Here is a 17,842-nt window from a genome sequence, read left to right on the forward strand (position 1 = left end):
GGGATGGAAAATTGAAATAATTGTGACAAACAAATGTTTAAACAGCACCACTGACGAAGAATGTGTCGTAAACTATCGGCGAGTGCATCAAGGGTAGCATACTCTTCAGCGGGTAGCTTTAGGAGAGAATAGACTATTAAAAGATATAAGAAGCGCGATGCTACAAAATAAATGATAGAATGATAAAAAAATAGAAAATGCATACTCCGAAGAGTGAGTGCGGATTAGAAGCCACAATGGAAGGCACATAAAGAGAAGAATGACTCTAATTGGACACCTTCTTAGTCGCGATAGTTTTACAGATGTAGTACACATTGATTGCATTGCCTACAACTGAATACGTTTCTCTATAATTAAAAGAAACCACAGAATGGAGTAAATGGAGAATTTTGAGGAAGAATTACGAGAAGCAGGTAATGGAATACGCCAGCGTAGGAGTACTAAAGAAGAGAGACATTGCTAGGTAACAGAATAACTTGAAGATCTTCAAGAAAATAGACCTTGAATTTTAGAGCTAGGATGATGACGGTGAGATCACGGATCGCAAATAAGGGAATCGGTTTGGCATGGTGGAGAAAATTCTATATTTCCGTCACAAAATCATGGGTTTAAATCCAGTTCATAGCGGATTTATGGCCGTCAACCCGCCCCCCTCTACTTAAGAGTAACGTGAAGAATTTTTTCGAGTGCAGTATTCCGTCCATCGGATGAGTCATCAAACCATAAGATCCCCAGGCGCCTTCCGTTAGCCTTTTTCGAATACCAACACTGGATTTCCCTTTGCCAATTCTCTAAAAAAAGGAACTACCAACCCAACTATCCCCAGAACGTAACTGCGTCGTAGATTGAACGTTGGTGCGGTTGCTAGAGCATTGACTTGCCCCCTTGATAGCCGAGTTCGAGTTCGAATCCTGGAGATTATTCAGTGATATCCCGATCCCTATTTTTGGCATCATGTAGAGAGAAATCCAAAATTATTAGAGCAAAATAAAATGGCCCTTGGCGATTTCGTGAGGAGTGGGCTAATTCAGGCGCTCAAATCCTAAAATTAATCCTTTAAATTAGCCAATTTCCTCAAAAAGGAACCTCCTACCGAACTGCCTCTCGAACTCTCATGAACTTCATCAATCTTCGGATGGAGCGCTAAATTATTATCTTATTCTTTGAAAATCCTACCTCTACCAAAATACTCCCACACCACCAATGACAAGGTTCCTGGTAGTGAAATGAGTAGACCGCTTGGATACTGACAAGGAGGTTCGGTTTCGATTCCGTGTTTTACCTGTGGGCACCCACAGCTTCACTAAAGCTGTGCGATTTTTCGGGCAACATCCTGAGAAACCACAGGTGGCACAGGGAAAGTAGCTGTCCCTCCTACCCTGATGAGTGGACTACACATGCCGTTTAGAGCTCAGTATGTATTGAGCTCTACTCTCACCTATTAAACCAACCTTCGTTTGATAACTGTGGTTCTCTTTAATCAATGATTTCGCAAAAGATCTCAGCCTTCTTTAGCGATCAATGCTACAGCTATGTACATTCGGCTGGTCCGCGATTGGTGTGGTAACATTGAGTGCGGGCTTACATTTCTCCAACCCCTCAACGCGCATACGTCTCCCCGCCACGCCCCTACCGCTACTCCCCCCACCCACGACGCCCCTCCCCCGCCCACAACTGTGACCTTTCCCCCTCCTCTCCACTCCCGCGCCCTCCCTCCGCCGCCCCTCTTCTCCCGACCTACCTCCCACTCGCGTTCCCCCGCCGTGGTCAGTCTCCCCCTCTGCCGTCCCCGAGGAAAGACACACGACGCGCGCGCCATCCCGACCAGCAAGCAACCCGCGCACGACACGGCCCCTATCCCCATCGGTTTCCCTCCGCAACACCCGAAGAGACGCGGCGCGGTAGGGAACGAGACAGACAGACGGAAAGGGTTCGTTCCGAAGACCGTCCACCGCTCTCCCAACCCCGTTTTGATTCGCGGGAGAGGCGGCCCCAATCCTCGTAAGCATATCATTTAAAGAAAATAAAAAAAAGCCCCGCGTGGGCAGGACGCAGTGAAAGAAGGCAAAGAAAGACTTTTTTTCCGTCAAAATTCGACCCCGCGTCATCCCGTACTGTTTAGTGTGAAACCTTGTGTTTGGCGTGTTCGTCCGCGTAAAGCGTGTGTGCCCCCCGGTTCATCCGATTCACGACGTCTCCCATCGCGAATACGCGTCAGATTAGCGAATCACCGAAGAGTTTACCTACCGCACTGACGTCTCCTCCTCGTCCCTTCACAATCGGACGGGAGTTGAACCCAGACGCTGACTGTAATCGCAACCTTCTCAGCATTTAGAGGAACTCATTCTCCCCCGCCACGAGCTACGCTTGACGACGAGCGTCACCGGTGCTTTTTGCCGGTCGCGGGAGACTTCCCGCAGGTTACCAGGACGGTTCTCGGGAGTAAGCGACTTCGCCGGTCGGGGAAGGAGAGCTCTGTGAGAAGGGCGCCGATCAGACTCCCTCGACCGACAGAAATGAAGACTCAGACCTCGCTCTGAAGCCCGAATATATAAAGAATCCACGACGAAAGAACTTCCACGGCTTCAATAAACTCCCCTAATGAAAATAGAAGTGAGGGGTCAGGAGAAATAATATCGTGAAATTCGTCCCAATACTCCGAAATCGAGCGGGGGAGACTGATCGATCGAGACGAACTGGCTTTCGTTTCCTCGAGATCACGCGTCGATTGGAGAGGAAAAATAGATCGAGTGAAGGAAAAGTCAGCGGAGCTAATTGGAAATTGCTAGCGGTTGTGTACAAGGGAGTAAGAGTTTCCAGCATCAACATAACCGGTGAGAATCACTCCCAAAACTCCAAACTCATCTCCGCCGGAGGCTACATACCCCTCGTGCGGAGTCGGAAATCAACGGAGGAAGAGCCCTGGGGACAGGAGTGAACCCTGTAGAGACAAGTCATAAATTTCAATTCGGAGTGAGGTTGTTTGAAGTTTGTACGGAGGTGGGAGAGGGAAGGAAGAGGGTTGATGAAGAGGTCCGCGGAAATTTATGTGGTATACAGCTTTCTGTCTGAGGAAGGGAGGGTGAGATAGAGGAAGAGGGAACGTGAGAGAGAGAGAGAGTGTGTGTGTGTGTGTGTGCTTGGAGGAGGTTAGGGAGAGCGGTCGGATTCTGCGCCCTGGGGCCCACCCTGCCCCCTGCCGTTAAGGAGGAGGAAGGAGTGACTCGTCCGGGGATCGATCGGGACGGTTGGAGAGGGGAGCGGAGGGGAGGAGGCGGTCACGTGATCAGCCCACCCCGATCCTCATCGGCGATCGAAACTCGGAGAGCCCGAAGACGGAAAGAGGAGGAGGTGCGTGAGTTTTGATATTTTTTTGTTCTTTTTCCTCACTTTTTATAAATTCACCTACCGTGAGCTCTGAGTGGGTTGGGTTCGTTTATTTCCCGCAGAGTCTTCCCGCATAGACTCATTGACGAACGCGGCAGAAGAGAACGCTGAGCACGTTTGCCGACTGAGGCGAAAAATATACTCGTATGATGGGACGAGGACGTGGAACATTTATCCCCAGAAACCATATCAGTTGCAGTTACCGATGAGAGGTCGGTCGCTAGCCCGGAGACCGGTTCCTCCTCGGTTTTATCACGGAGAGAACGAATCTCTTTCAGACGTACTATTATACTGGTTTTGATAGCCACTTCATGTATCGATCGTTAAACGTAAACTTAAAGTCTTCCGCCGACAGGTATTATACATGCCGACACATCCCAGATGTGGTGTGCGGACGCGGTTATACGGGATTTTTGAAGAGCTATGTAGTTGTTCGGAATGCAGAAGACTGCATTTGAAGCATAGTTTGCTGCTTCAATGAATTTTAGCCTCCACGTCCGTAGCCTCAGTGGGCTCTTTAGTCCGAGAAAATGCATTTGCCTGTCGTTCCGACGATACCAATTCCGAATCCAGCCGCCTAAGTTGTGATTTTTACCAATGACTTTAATTTAGGCTTTCTTTCTTGTTGATTTTTATTGAAAACAGAAATAAATTAATGGCATTTAAGCGAACTGTCTGCAAATGATGATGAGGACGTTAGTGCAGAGGGGTAGACCAATGCTCTACTAGCATGGTATGTGGTGTATCGTTGTTTTCAGCGCAAGGTAGATAGATGGAGAAACGTCTTTATTGTAGCAGAATTGAGGCCATAAGGTCCCCTCTTCCGTTTAGCCCTTCGTCAAGTACAGAACAACTTTAATAATAAGAGGAAAACCACTGATAATGGGAAATTACAGAAAGAATAAGGGAAGAAACATCCCTCAGCACTAGCCTATCTGTGAATATCACACGTCGTAATTTTATATTAAGGACGTTGCGAGGTCTACCATCACCTGTAAATATAAGCTCATGGTTATACCGGTGGTAATTTTGCGCGCAAAAAAACAAATGAATATCATTATCCATATTGCTTTCTGAAATTTTCAGATAAGACTGACGCTTCTCGGCGTAATAACTAGTATACGTGGTAGAGGTGAAGGAGTCAATTACTGTTTGATGGAATAAAAAAGATATTTTTTTTCGGAAGGTTCAGTCGTGAAATTTTTATGTCGGGAAAGAGATCGAGGAGGGGCGTAAAATACAGGGAGGGAGGAGAGAGAAAGTGACGAAAATTTCCCACGAGCGAGACTCGGCTATTTTATCTTCCCCTGAGCCAATCATGTGCAAATCCATTTTCCTCGTGCCCACCGGGCTGCTCCATCCGAATAGGTCGTAATTGCAGAGCTGGGGGATCCCACGTGCTGACGAGAGGCGCTTCCGACCCGTCGCGGATCCCCGTGCCGGCGAGAAGCGAGTGGGGAAAACACGTCCGCGGCGGGACTTTCTTCTTCTCCTTCCCCGTTTCCTCCCTCGCACGGCCCACCCCTCCTCAATGCCTTCCTCTCCGAAGGCATGAATGAATTCGGTCCTTCCCGTGTCACCGGTAAGCAGACGGTACCAATTATCTACGGCGACGCGATAGATGAGCTTTGGACACGTACACGTTTCTTTGACGTTATGCATAGATGGGGAAACAAAGCGATAAATGACTTAAATATCATGAGCATGCATTCATCATTCATTATCCTCGCAGAGAGAATTTTTTTTAGATTCGCTGGAACCACTGTGTTACACGCATCCGAGTGATGTACTGAGCGTCAATTTTGGATCTGTTCCTTAAATATCCCTTTCAAATTGTGTGCTTCTTGTATCAGTCAATTAGTTTTACTGCCTCTTTCATATTCTTCAATGTCCGTCTAGATTCCTTCGATTACGGTAAAAATATTTTTATAATCATCAATGCGTAGATATCTCACTTGTTGAGTCACAATTGACCACAGCGCGATATATGTGCGAAGGGGATTAGAAAGTACAAAAGCAAATTCCTAATGAGTGGAATCGTATACATGTTTTAAAAAATATATAGATGTTTATAGTATAGATGGTTTATGCAACTGATCCTGAGATGGGTATTAAGGGAAATTCTACAAAGTCCACGTTGCTCATTAAAATCGTAATACTCGTAAACAAGTGATATGCCTCAAAACCTTTTTTTCAGTGTAGACCAAAGATGCAGAGGTAAAAATACGCTCATTATTTGTAAAATAAATTACTCTTCCTTTGGATAAACATAATTTTCTTTGCACCTGGTGATCCTCGTAATATCGTTCTATTAGCGATGAAAGGAATTTTCCTGACATTACCACTCGCGCACACTTAGACTCAATTAGATTCCGTAGATTTTCAGCAATCAATTAACATCTTCATCGGAATTCTTCATCCAGAGATTTCGTGAATGAGACAAGGGAGTTTAAAGGTGAAGAACGATTTGAAATTTCGTCGTTATTTTCAATTGCGCTGTTGTCTTTTTACTTCTTAATTACTCCAAAAACTAAATTAAGAAGTCATATTAAATAATTTTGGCAACAAGACAATATATTCCGATTGCATTCATTTAAAATCATTTTCCCACCTTGTTTAAACGATTTAATGCCTCACTATAAATACATTCTGTCGACAGTAAAAATCTATTAAATATAAATTGGAAATTCGACATCTAACATTATTCATCAATGGGCAATAAAATGATGAAATTCTTCATTGATAAGGGCAGAAGGCCAAGATTAAACATGGATTGTAAAATCAGGTAGGGCAAAAAATTAAGATCCCAACACTTTAGTTCACCTCATGCATATTTGTCTACTTTTAATATATATATATATATATATATATATATATATATATATATATATATATATATATATATATATATATATATATATATATATATATATATATATATAGCCATGAAAACGAAAGTGGCAGTTTTAATGCTCTAAAAAATATAGCATTTTGTTTTACTGATTTCAAAACATTCATAATGTAACCTCTCATCAGATAAAGAGGAAATGCTGACGTTGCAGTTTAAATATTAAGACATAATTGCGCCGAAACCAACTATAATGTTTGCCTCACTCCAAATTTCTCAATTTCCTTTCATTATAATTCTGCTGAATGCATTTATAAATTTAGTTTATTGCATGGAAAGTACAGCATAAACGCTTGTAACAGCTTTTTCAAGCTTTTTTAGAGTGTATTTGCGACCGATCCACGTCGGTTATCAGGGATAATTTTATAACAGACAGGAGGTACAAGCCCATTCTTTTAAAAGAGCACGTGCAGTTTTTCTCGATGACACGCACGGTTCTGGAAGCGCTTTATCGCGAGCATGAGACCTTTCCCCGGATCAGAACTCTCAAACCGTTATCCTTCCCCATTGCTTTATTGGGGAAAAATACATCCCCCCTCTACAAATGCGTACGCGGAGCATTCACTGAGAGCGGAAATTACTGCTCAAGTTGACGTTATCGTAGCCGACAGATATTGTCACGCAAGAAAAACAAAAGAATACTCCACATTTTGTGAGCGTACTAATAGACTCTAGAACTGATCGAACCCGAGTGTACCTAAAAGAATAATTCATTCCATACAGAAAAATTAATACACGTGTACATGAGATAAGATGCTCTCATAATTCATTGGTATAGGATCTACTTACTTTAAGCACTTATTTCTGCTACCAAGTCTTGCTCCTTTAATTCTCTCATTTAAATCTTGGTCTATCACATCTACACAATACGAGCGGTATACGTCACGAGGGAGTGTGGTCGTGATGTTAGAAAATAAGCTTTTCATGTATAAATACTCACTTAAGAATAAATATATATTTCCACATAAACGTAAGCACACGTACTACCACGTACGTGCAAGCCCTTCTACATCATGCAATAATCTGTGTGTTAGTACCAAGTTCTGAATTTTGCTTTTAAAATTTAGGATATAGGAGTGGTTTACGTCTAGTTTTGTTATGATTATGCGTCGTGCCTGGGAAGAACCAGTGGTTGAATCTACCGGGGAAGGAAAACAGAGCATCTTGTGCCAGCGGAAAACCATTCCTTAAGACGTTAAATTAATCTCTCCAAAACCAATTTCCCGAATTTAACACAGATTTCATCGCGTATCGTTGTTCCATGGGACGTAGCCTCGTGAATTCGTGATACGACCCTCTAATAGGGGTCCTGTTTAGCAGCAATCCGGGCATATATAACGGCACGCAGGTAACTGACTCGGGTCGCATTGCTTTCTGAAGGCCACCATTCTCGCTAAAAATCTCCCCAATCAAGTCGTCTACGTTTGCGGAAAAGATTCATTCTACTTATTTTTGTAGCAGACACTATATATGTTGAGCTTATGTGACCGGATCTTCGGATTAAAGAAATTAATGGAGCTATGGAAGCTTCGACGAAAAAAATTGTCAATTATTGGAACCCATGATGTTCTGGAACAACAGGAGGATGATATTTATGGCGTGTGATTCGAGTGTGCTGATGAAATATGATATGACCGAAGTAGCATTAATGTATATTTCTATGAGACCAGTGTCCGGAGCTCCGGATCCATTTTCCTTTACAATTGTTTGTCTCTACGTTTTCATTAATTTAAACAATCTCCTAGCTGTGCTACAGGAAATAACAGACTCTCCAGAATCCTCCAATAGTACTATAAATAGACTTTGGTTGGATTTTTGCACGGTAAAAAGCATAAATTATGGCAAATTTGCGAATTACCTTCGTCGTTACCCCATGTGAGCCGAAAGTGCTTCAAATGACAACGGCTGCCATTGGCGTGACACTAGAGTTAAATTTATGAAACATACCACTTACAAATTACACACTATTTTATTCATATGTTACATAAAATTAAGTTTTTACCGAACATATTAATTGATGAAAACCACACTAATACGTGTACCTAATTGAACAACCCTCGTCGTCCTTATCTAACACACACGTACACACATACCCACGTGATAATTGTTATAATGTGGAAAAGTTAATCACGTGATAACAGTTTCCACTTTCATTAAACCTACCTACTTCATATTTTAATCAACGTCATTACATTCGGAACGCCGCAATAATATTGGGATTGAGTTGAGAAAAGGGGTTTTAAATTTAATTGTTTTTACGGTCCACTGCTGATATGGAGTGGCTACGAGAAGAGGGTGGAGTGGGTGTAGGCAGTGGGAGAATGAAAAAAAGACTGTCTTTTATATAGTAATATGATGTTCAAAGGAGAATAGATGGAGAGGCAGAATAAGACCTAAATCGTTGGTTATTAAGATTCATTTATAAAAGTCAACAGTTTCGTCGATACTAAATCAAGTTAATCATTTGGTAGTTGCTTGAGAATTTTAAATTTGTTCAGTAAATAGCCCTCTCATTCAATGCGAATGTTGGTTCTGCGCAGATGTTAGCAGAAGTTCACCCCGTACTACAAACAATTCTCTTACTTTTCCAACCCCCCCCCCCCCACGCCACGCGGACTTCGGAAAATGGGAAAACATTATACATTTTCCCCCCTAACCTAACTATAATAATGTACACAAAATTTCTCCCGAGTTAAAAGTCACAAAGTAGAAGTGGCAGTAAATAATTTCCTCGTATTTTTTGAGCAAGCCTAAAAGATTTAGAAAAATTAGTCGATTATTTTTATCGGTTTTTTGACGTACGCCGTGATTATAATCTTGGGGAATAAAATAATGGCATTCATGTCACACGTAGTAGCAGTAGTTTTATGGGAGGCAACCGACAGCTAAGGTCATTTGCGCCATTAGGGATGGATAGGAAAGCAGATAAACCTGATGTCGGCATTAGCCTGCCCTTAACGAAAGGCGCCAAGGGATCCGCAGTTTAACGGACGGCATACTCACTCAAAGTGCTCTCCAAAAAGGACCTCAGTAATTATCAGGATTGGTGGAAAACATGGCAAAATGTTTTTGAAGCTGCTCAAGGACATTGAAGTTGAGTCGAAGTTGGATCAAACATTATTTGCCACGTATTATTTAAGTGTTTTGTAAGACTTTAACGTTAACGTTTGAATCGGGAATAATATTCAACCTTCTAGTGCCACAGATTCATCAACAGATTTTAAAATCAACCCTAGCTTCCACTAGGTGATGACATGGAAAACTCAAAACTTTCAACGAAGGGATTAAAATTCAGCCGTAATGCGAAGTGTACTTGTCCCCGAGCTTACAAATACCTCATTGACATTGAGATTTGTTTATGGCATACATTTCCGTAATCATAACTCGTAAATTTCACACAGGGCTTTCGTAAATCAATTTTTATTATTTTTTAAACCCGCATTGCTCTAGCTATGCTGTTCCAATTAAGATCGTGCAAAGACTACTTTTGCTTAAGATCATCTACTCCAAGGATCTATACGGCACACAACATTCATGCCGGAGTGGTATTCAGGCAGGTGTCCTTCATGATAGCAAGCGGGCATATTAACCATCATCTTATTAATTGTCCTCACTACGGCCTCCACTTACGAAATGTTTCCACCAAATATTAGGTCGTAATTACGGACTATGGACCAGTTCCCAAAGGCGATATCCGAATTTGGGGAAAGGGTTTCTAAATGTCGCCCTTGGGTATTAAAAATATACATCATTAATTTCTCCCACATAATTGGGATGAATACACCGTCAGTCTTTCATTTTACCTTGTAGGCCAGATATCCTGAGAGAATGTAGTTTGTTGGTCTCAAAAGTTAACCAGAAAGAGTTTTAATGAGTTTAAATAGAAGGCATATAAAGTCACCAACTAATTAAAGCAAAACATTATACTTTGAATGAGGTAGATATGCCTACAGTATAGCAAGAAAACCGTTAGATTTTCATTCAAATAATTTTTATTTTTTCCCTCTCTTCATGTCATTTCAAGAACGTAATATTTTGAGAAATCAAAAGAATTCATTAACCTTTATAAACAATTGATAAAAGGGAAATTTTGTGAACTATGTGTCCGGTGAGCTTATGTGCACAATTATTCTGCATAGTTCTTAATAATTATTCAGAAATGAAACAATATAGCCAAAACAATATAGTTTGTACTCAACTTTATCTACCTGTCTCTTGGACAGCACGTCGTGAAGGTAAATATTTTCTAGTAGAATATTCTTATTCCTACAGATATGTGAAGTAGAATAAGAAGTGATGGAAAATGAACTAACACAATCTATATAAGTTATTTTTTTAAATATTATTGGAAGTAGCGAATTGATATATAGGATAAAATTCAGATACTTTATAAGCAATACATTTCATATCTCCAAGATTAGGGTGTAAAACGTTGACCAAGGGAGAAAATAAAAAGTGATCACTGAAAAGGACTTCATCACCTTCAAAGATAAGACATAAATTACAATAAAATTGCCACCCTTTGATTATCTCTAAGTAAATTAATTGTTTTGGAGGAATAACGAACAAAACTTTGCGGAAAAAAGTGTTCCTTTCAAAATCAAAAAGATACACTGTGATAATATTTTGAGCAATACATCAAGACTGTGTTTAGACGAATATATTAAAATTTCAAATTAAATTAATAAGTATAAATATATTATTAGGTAACAACCGGGAAATCATTAGCAAAATAAGTATCAATGATGAAAATTTAACTCATCCAGTTAAAATTAACGGCCTACATTCGGTCTACTTACGATAGTCGTAATTTTCTTGGCATAAAAACCAGGTAAATATGCGAAAAACTTAAAATACCATAAGTACCTTCAAGAGTTGACTTAGTGCAAATAAAACGTTTATCTATGTCGGTCCTTGCAGGATTTCAACACGCTAAAACTTTCAAGTTTCAATGTGCATTAAAGCATTCTATTAAAGCTATTTTCAAACGGACGTTTTCAATTTCGATGACTTACATGCGATGTCGCTATAAAATGTCTATTCCCTGACGGTGAAAGAGAGAAAACGAAAATATAGGTACTACTGACTGATTCTATGTTTACTGCTAAAGAGTGAGTGCGAAAAATAAAGCTATGCCTGCACACGTCTAAGTGCCACCAACTCTAATACTGCGACCCAAATGGCATACAAGTACACACAGAGGAAAACGAACTCTGTACGTGAACGCGAGCGTCTATCGAAGCATTAGAAAAACCGCCCCAGCACCAGCAACACGCACTTCGGTTACTCAATGCCTCATAAAAGTGCCAGCAAAGCGAATAGCACGTGAATCACGGAAGTGTGACGGAATAAGCGACAGGAGTGAGGAATGAGAAAAATCACCGCGCGCCTCCACCACCAGGGCGGGTGGATCGCGCGACGAAGCCGTCCGTACGCAATCACCGGTATTCTTGAAGTATATGGCTCAGAAACTGATTAATTTTCTTGTCCGATCATGTATTTTCACCATCTAAAATACGAAACACACTTTATAACATGAAAACATTGACGAGACGAAGTAATAGCCTTATTCCAGTCGGGGTATGCAGAGAAAATCGGCGATAACCGAACATATATACAAGAGTATGTAAAAAAAGGAGAGCCAAGAGCTTGTGATTAATGGATAGACGGAGCTAGAGACTAAAAAAGCAAAAAGCAAATCTTAAAGCAAAAAGTTCTTTCCTATTGAAAGTGCCTGGAGCAGAAGAGCACTCATGTAATGATTTTTTAATGAGACAGAATCAAAAGAAGTAGAAAAGGGCAGGGATATATGGCACAGATTAATCCTCTTATCATACCCGCCGTACACGTCCCTTCGCTTCCTTGTAGCACATGTAAAGTAGGCTATTATTCCACGTTGCCTATCTTGAAAGTGAGCAGCTGTTTTCTATGAATGGACAAGTAAAGTGATTTTTTCATAGCTAGAAAACAATAATTTACAATCAAAATTTCTTGTTAAAATAAAGATTTTAATGAAGATTTTAAATGCAAATTCAAGACAATAATTTACTCAGAATTATTATCACTGCGAACTTGTACTATATAAAAAAAATCACTTATATTTCTTTATATTAAATAAAATTTAAAAGTGATTGACGCATTTATACTTTACCAAGGTTCTGTAAAATATTAATCGAAGGTTTGCTGTAAAACTCGAGACTACTTCCCAGTTCTCATGTACAAAAGTATATCAAAATTCTCTCTAAGATAATGAATATAATACGAAAGCAAATGTTAACCATCCTGTTTGTCATCCTGAGTTTCAAGAAATTCGGTTTATTTCTCAACATTCCAAAGATAATTTTTCGGTTGATTGCCGGGCAAAAATAGGTCAGAGAAAACATTGGCTTTTCAATTGGATATCGTTTCTTATCTCAATTCAATTAACGCCAGGGAAATTTGAATGCACGAGTAACCTGATACTGATTTCAATCCGCCAGCAAACGTGTTGCCCATGGAAGTTGATAGAAGTTAATAGTTGATAGTTCAACGTGATTACATTCTTTCCCTCATTCATTAAATGGCCTCGGTAGCGGCGGGGTAACGACCTCGCTGGTAATCCTAGAGGTCGCGGATTCGATTCCCTTCCAGATGGGTTTCCCTACTTAGGCCTTGGTTGTTCGTGATCGTTTCTATTGCTATGAGGTCACTTATATCGATGTAAATGCCAAAACGTGATTTTTTCGGATTAATGATATGTAAATAAATTAATTAACTATTATAATCGTCAGTTATGACTTAGAGAATTGGATCTGCAAACTCTTCTTCAGTTCCATGTCATTTACTTCATTCCCTCATACCGACCAACCAACATTTCCCATCATTCCTACTTCTCGTTGTACAACCTTGGACATCCTCGGCAAATTCTTCCCGTTTCTATGCATTATTCAACTACGGTCTTCGATAAACTATCGTGCCTCAGGATGTCTCTAATCAAATACACTCTTCTTCTTCTTGTATGGGCCCTCGAGGAGCTTATTTATTCACTAACTCTTCGAAGTACTTCTTCATTTGAAACTCGGTCTATTTTATTTTCACCAGGCTACTTAAGTACTTTAGTGTCTCCAGCTATCTCTTCTCTCCATCCCCTATCGTCTACGTCTCATGCCTAAAGAAAAGGGGAACTGTATATATTATTTTAAAGAATTCCTTCGTTATATCTATGCTAGCACTGTTCGCCGTTAGTAGTTCTTTCTGTGGTCTAAAGTCTTCATCATCATTCCTATTCTGCTTACTATGCTCTTGGTTATGCTTTAGCTAGTATCTTTCTGCTTAAATAGCAAAACTCTTTCACTGGTTAATGCGTGCCTTTACCGTCTCACTTGAAAATTATATTTTCTACTGTGACTGCAGGCTATTACCTTAAGGTCAATATTCTTTTAGCTATTAACGTTTACGCATGAATATTATTCGGTTTTGATTCAAATAAGCATGCCGAACTGGAGCAGGAATGTAAGGACGAGTTTGTGAGAACACCAGCAAGAGTGCCAACATGTTTACCCACCGTAACTGTAAGACGTCCAATAATTTGGTGCGCCTTCGAGCTGTAGACATGAATTAATGGTATATAACAAATATAAAACATGCGTAATATTTGCACGGACGAATTAGACGAGGTCTTGAAGACCATTTTTCTAAAGATAAACCAAGCGAAAACCTGCTTTATCACACGTGAGAATTTTTCAAGGTCATGTGGAATCGAGAGAAAGTTTCCAATGTTTTTAGAAAATTTCGTTTTTACACAGACCAGCATTTAGCGTTACGTCCCACCACAAGAGACGTTCTTTTATTAAATTGACATAACCCCAAGATTTGGAAATTTTCATCAGAGCTACTCTGAGGCATGTTTGATCCATTGAAATTTTTCATGACTACAATTTCCATACTAAATTTTTCCCCTAAATGAGCACTGAAGTTTTTTTTATTTTTATCATTGATTCTCATGAACGATGCTGGTTTCTTAATCAAAAATAATATTTAATATTTGAATGGATGTCCTCGAGTATTCACGAACGCATTAATTGATTTATACAATACCATGCAATCTATAGCCGCAAAGTATTTTATGTACTAATTCATCTACAGGTATTAATATCTGAATTTTTATTTCGAGATAGAAGGAATAAACATTACGTAAACTGTAATGGCCCACATTTCATTAAGTTTACTGCACATGGCAGCACATTTAAATTTAATATCCTTTATACATATTTTATTTAATAAAGATCAATTATATGGTGTCCATACGTTGTCATTACAAAAACATTTTAAAAATTTAATTCTTAAGACTTTTTAAAACGTTCTTCGGGATCTATCCAGTAAATTATAGGTCCAATGATTATGACACATACTGCAAATAATGACCCAAACTTAAGATAATATTTTAAATTTCCGTTAAATAATGAAGAGAAAGGATTTTCTGTCCAAAGGCTGTCATCATACAGAATCAATGTCATTTTTGGTGTCACAATCACAAAACTCTCACGAATGTTCTACTTTTTTTAATTCAGTGTATTGTTCTGTCAGACAAAAATAGCGTGTACTGTACATGAAATTCTGTATTTGAAATTATTTCCCTGGATAATTATTTTATATGTAAAAAGTAATCATATAATATTTATGCTTTATCATCGCTTATTATACAATTTTGTTTTTGCTATTAAAATTTAAAACTTTCTAAACATTCTTCAGTGCAATTCAATTTATACGTTTTATTTTAAAAAAGATTGGCTTTATTGAAGTGGATGTAGGTATCGTAAAGGCCTATGAATGGCATTTTCGGATGATGTCTGACTTGGTTGGGAGCATTGAGTTCATCAAGACCCTCTCCATACACAATTACCAAGTTTAAGAATCTAAATCAAAGGAGAAGAAACAAAAGAATTTACACGATCGACAAACCAGCACCGCCTTTGTGTTTGTATGTGAACAATGACTCTATTGACTTAATCGCACGTCCACAGTGACTTCGGGGGAAGGAATTCCAGCGACATAGACCGGTAAAACATGTTTGAAATAAAAATTACACGTGGAAGAAACCCGGCATTGATACACTTTCAATCAGCATGTTCTGGTATACAGCGAACGAGGGCTATTTTTCAACACAAACCTGTACATAACGTGTATGGCGTTCATACCTTTCCTCTTTCTTAATGTTGGTGCGTTTTGAGGGTTATTGATACGTAAATATCTACTCCCCCATGATTTTCGATTGTATTCGCATCCGAAATTACTCCTTCTACTTCCTGTGGTCCTTAAAGAGAACGTAATATAGCGCATTCTTAGTATAATTACTCCGTGGGCAGGAGTAGAAAATTTCGAGGAAATGATGGGGCGGCGTTCACCGAAACTTTCCTATGTCCGTTTCCCGTTTCAATTATCTCCCCTTTTCCTACTTGCACTTCCGTGTCAATGATTCTTCGCGATCGTACATTTTACGAAAGTTTTCTCCATCGCGGGCATACATACAAACAGAGACTGCGGTGGCGTCTGTCTTGTTTAATTCCGTCTTCGTCATTCCGCCGCTGAATCACCGGCACGTGACATTACGAAGCCGGCGCCAACCCATAAGCGCAGGAAGTTTGTAGCTATGAGTCCATAAAACTCTATGGAACCAAGTTAATGTTTTATAGCGTTATATCCTACGTTCGGGTATAGGCTAGCCGGCACTCAGCATCCTGCCTTGCATGGGTATCTAATATAGTAGGGAAAGTGATATTTACATGGAGATGAGTCCGAGGACAGATTGATAATCAAGGTAAGTTGAGATTATGAGAGACCGGTTTTCTCTTCTCCACCGAGAAAAGCGAACTTGTTTCTATTGAATGAAAGCCCGTGAAATGCACTCCCATCGATGGCGGCACTCTCAATTGGACTCGCTCGAATCGAAATCGGTCACTCTTCCTGTATGTGTTCATGTAACACCCAAAATGACCACCTATTCTACACTAATTTGCCTTCTTGCTTGGCGCCATCGGCAATATAAACGCAAACGAACAATACGAGCTTTCTTTGCTGCAAAAAGCATTTCACTTTTTAGTCACGCCTGATTTTTATTGACCTAAAATACTCTCTTTCTTGACGAGATTATGATTAAAGAAGCCGGAAGTTCATGTGGGGTAGTCTCCGAATTGCTACCACTCCAAGTAAGAAATTCCCACCAACTGCCAGCCATATGAAAGATTTTTACCTTGCGGAGCAATGAGTATAATGCATTTTACAATATGGAAAGACAATGCCACAAAACGAAACGAGAGTAATAAGTAAGTTAATTTCTTGTTGATTTGCGTATTGGTATCGGTACAAAGACCAATCGGTATGCAAACCGATTATTATTTATTTTATCTTTGGGCCTGGGGGATTGGGATTGGTGCGGGGGCTAACGTACTGGCTTCCCACCCAGAGGGCTTGGGTTCAAATCCTGGCGTGTTGAATATTTTTCAGAGGTATCTCGATACCTACTTGAGGTGCTTTGTGGAGGGCACTTTGAGTGAGTACGCCGTCCGTCGGATGGGACGTTGAGCTGCGGACCCCTAGGTGTTTTTCTTTCCCCTTGGTGAGAGATATTCCTAGAATATCTCTCACCAAGCGCTCACTATTATTTCGCCTCTCCTCCCTTCTAAATTCACTCCCTTACACTGTCGACCCCTTTAACTTATCATGCAACAACTTCACCACCCAAGCTTTATCCCACCTTTCAGTAAATTAAAATTTTCCCCGGCCCATGCTTGGTTCTCGTTGTTATTGCTATGCTGTTATTGTCTTTTGTCCTCTTTTATGTTTGTTATATTTTTCACTGTGAAATGGCGCCACTGCTGTATGTGAACAATGTTTTAAAATAAATAAAGAGTAGGCTAATGCCGACGCCGGGGTTTCTCTCCACCCTTCATCCTTTCCTGTCCATCCCCTATGGCGCAAATGACCTCAGCAGTCGGTCGCCTCCCCTAAATACTACTACTACTATCTTTGTGTCCGTTCATGTTCATAGTAATTCAGGGTATTATCGTTGACTTCCTGAATAGTTTTTAACGTGAAACGATCAAAGTAAGCGGAGAACTCAACTGGGGTCAGACGTCTTTAAAGCCGCTTTACTGAGGAACAAACGCTGAGCGGACAGCTTTTCGACTTGCTTGTTCTCTTCAACCTATGATGATTTTTGATTACTCTAGCAGAAGATATTGTAATTGCGCACCCGCCAGTGAAGTCATTGGAGTCAACGGAACTGGAAACACTTTTCTATACGTCAAAGTCTTAGTAAGCGGAAAGGTAATCAGAATGCTGTGATTAAAAATACCAGTTTCAGTGATTACCCTGGTCGTACTTCCGTTGTCAACGAATGGCCTAGTTCATTCTCTGACTGATGAACTGGTTCACGTGAGCTGTTTAATCTAAATTCTAACCGAGATATCGAACTTCAAAGCTCAATACTCGACGCAGGACGTGACATTGATTATCAATCGTTGTTCCTCGTTGCTTGATAGATATTTGAAGTCTCCGTTGAAATACGAT

The 17,842-nt window shown here is 40.2% G+C and overlaps 1 protein-coding gene across 1 annotated transcript in view; it reads left to right on the forward strand.

Moving 5' to 3' along the window:
- Nucleotides 1-1,793: 1,793 nt before the first annotated feature.
- LOC139697590 (protein THEM6) overlaps nt 1,794-17,842 on the forward strand; it is a 126,561-nt gene continuing 110,512 nt past the window's right edge. The window contains exon 1 of the mRNA XM_071596362.1: nt 1,794-3,351. The gene's annotated coding sequence lies outside the window, so the exon portion shown is untranslated. The remainder of the gene's footprint in view (nt 3,352-17,842) is intronic.

This window comes from Hetaerina americana, unplaced genomic scaffold, assembly GCF_022747635.1.
Source record: "Hetaerina americana unplaced genomic scaffold, ioHetAmer1.1.p SCAF_8, whole genome shotgun sequence".
NCBI lineage: Eukaryota > Metazoa > Arthropoda > Insecta > Odonata > Calopterygidae > Hetaerina > Hetaerina americana.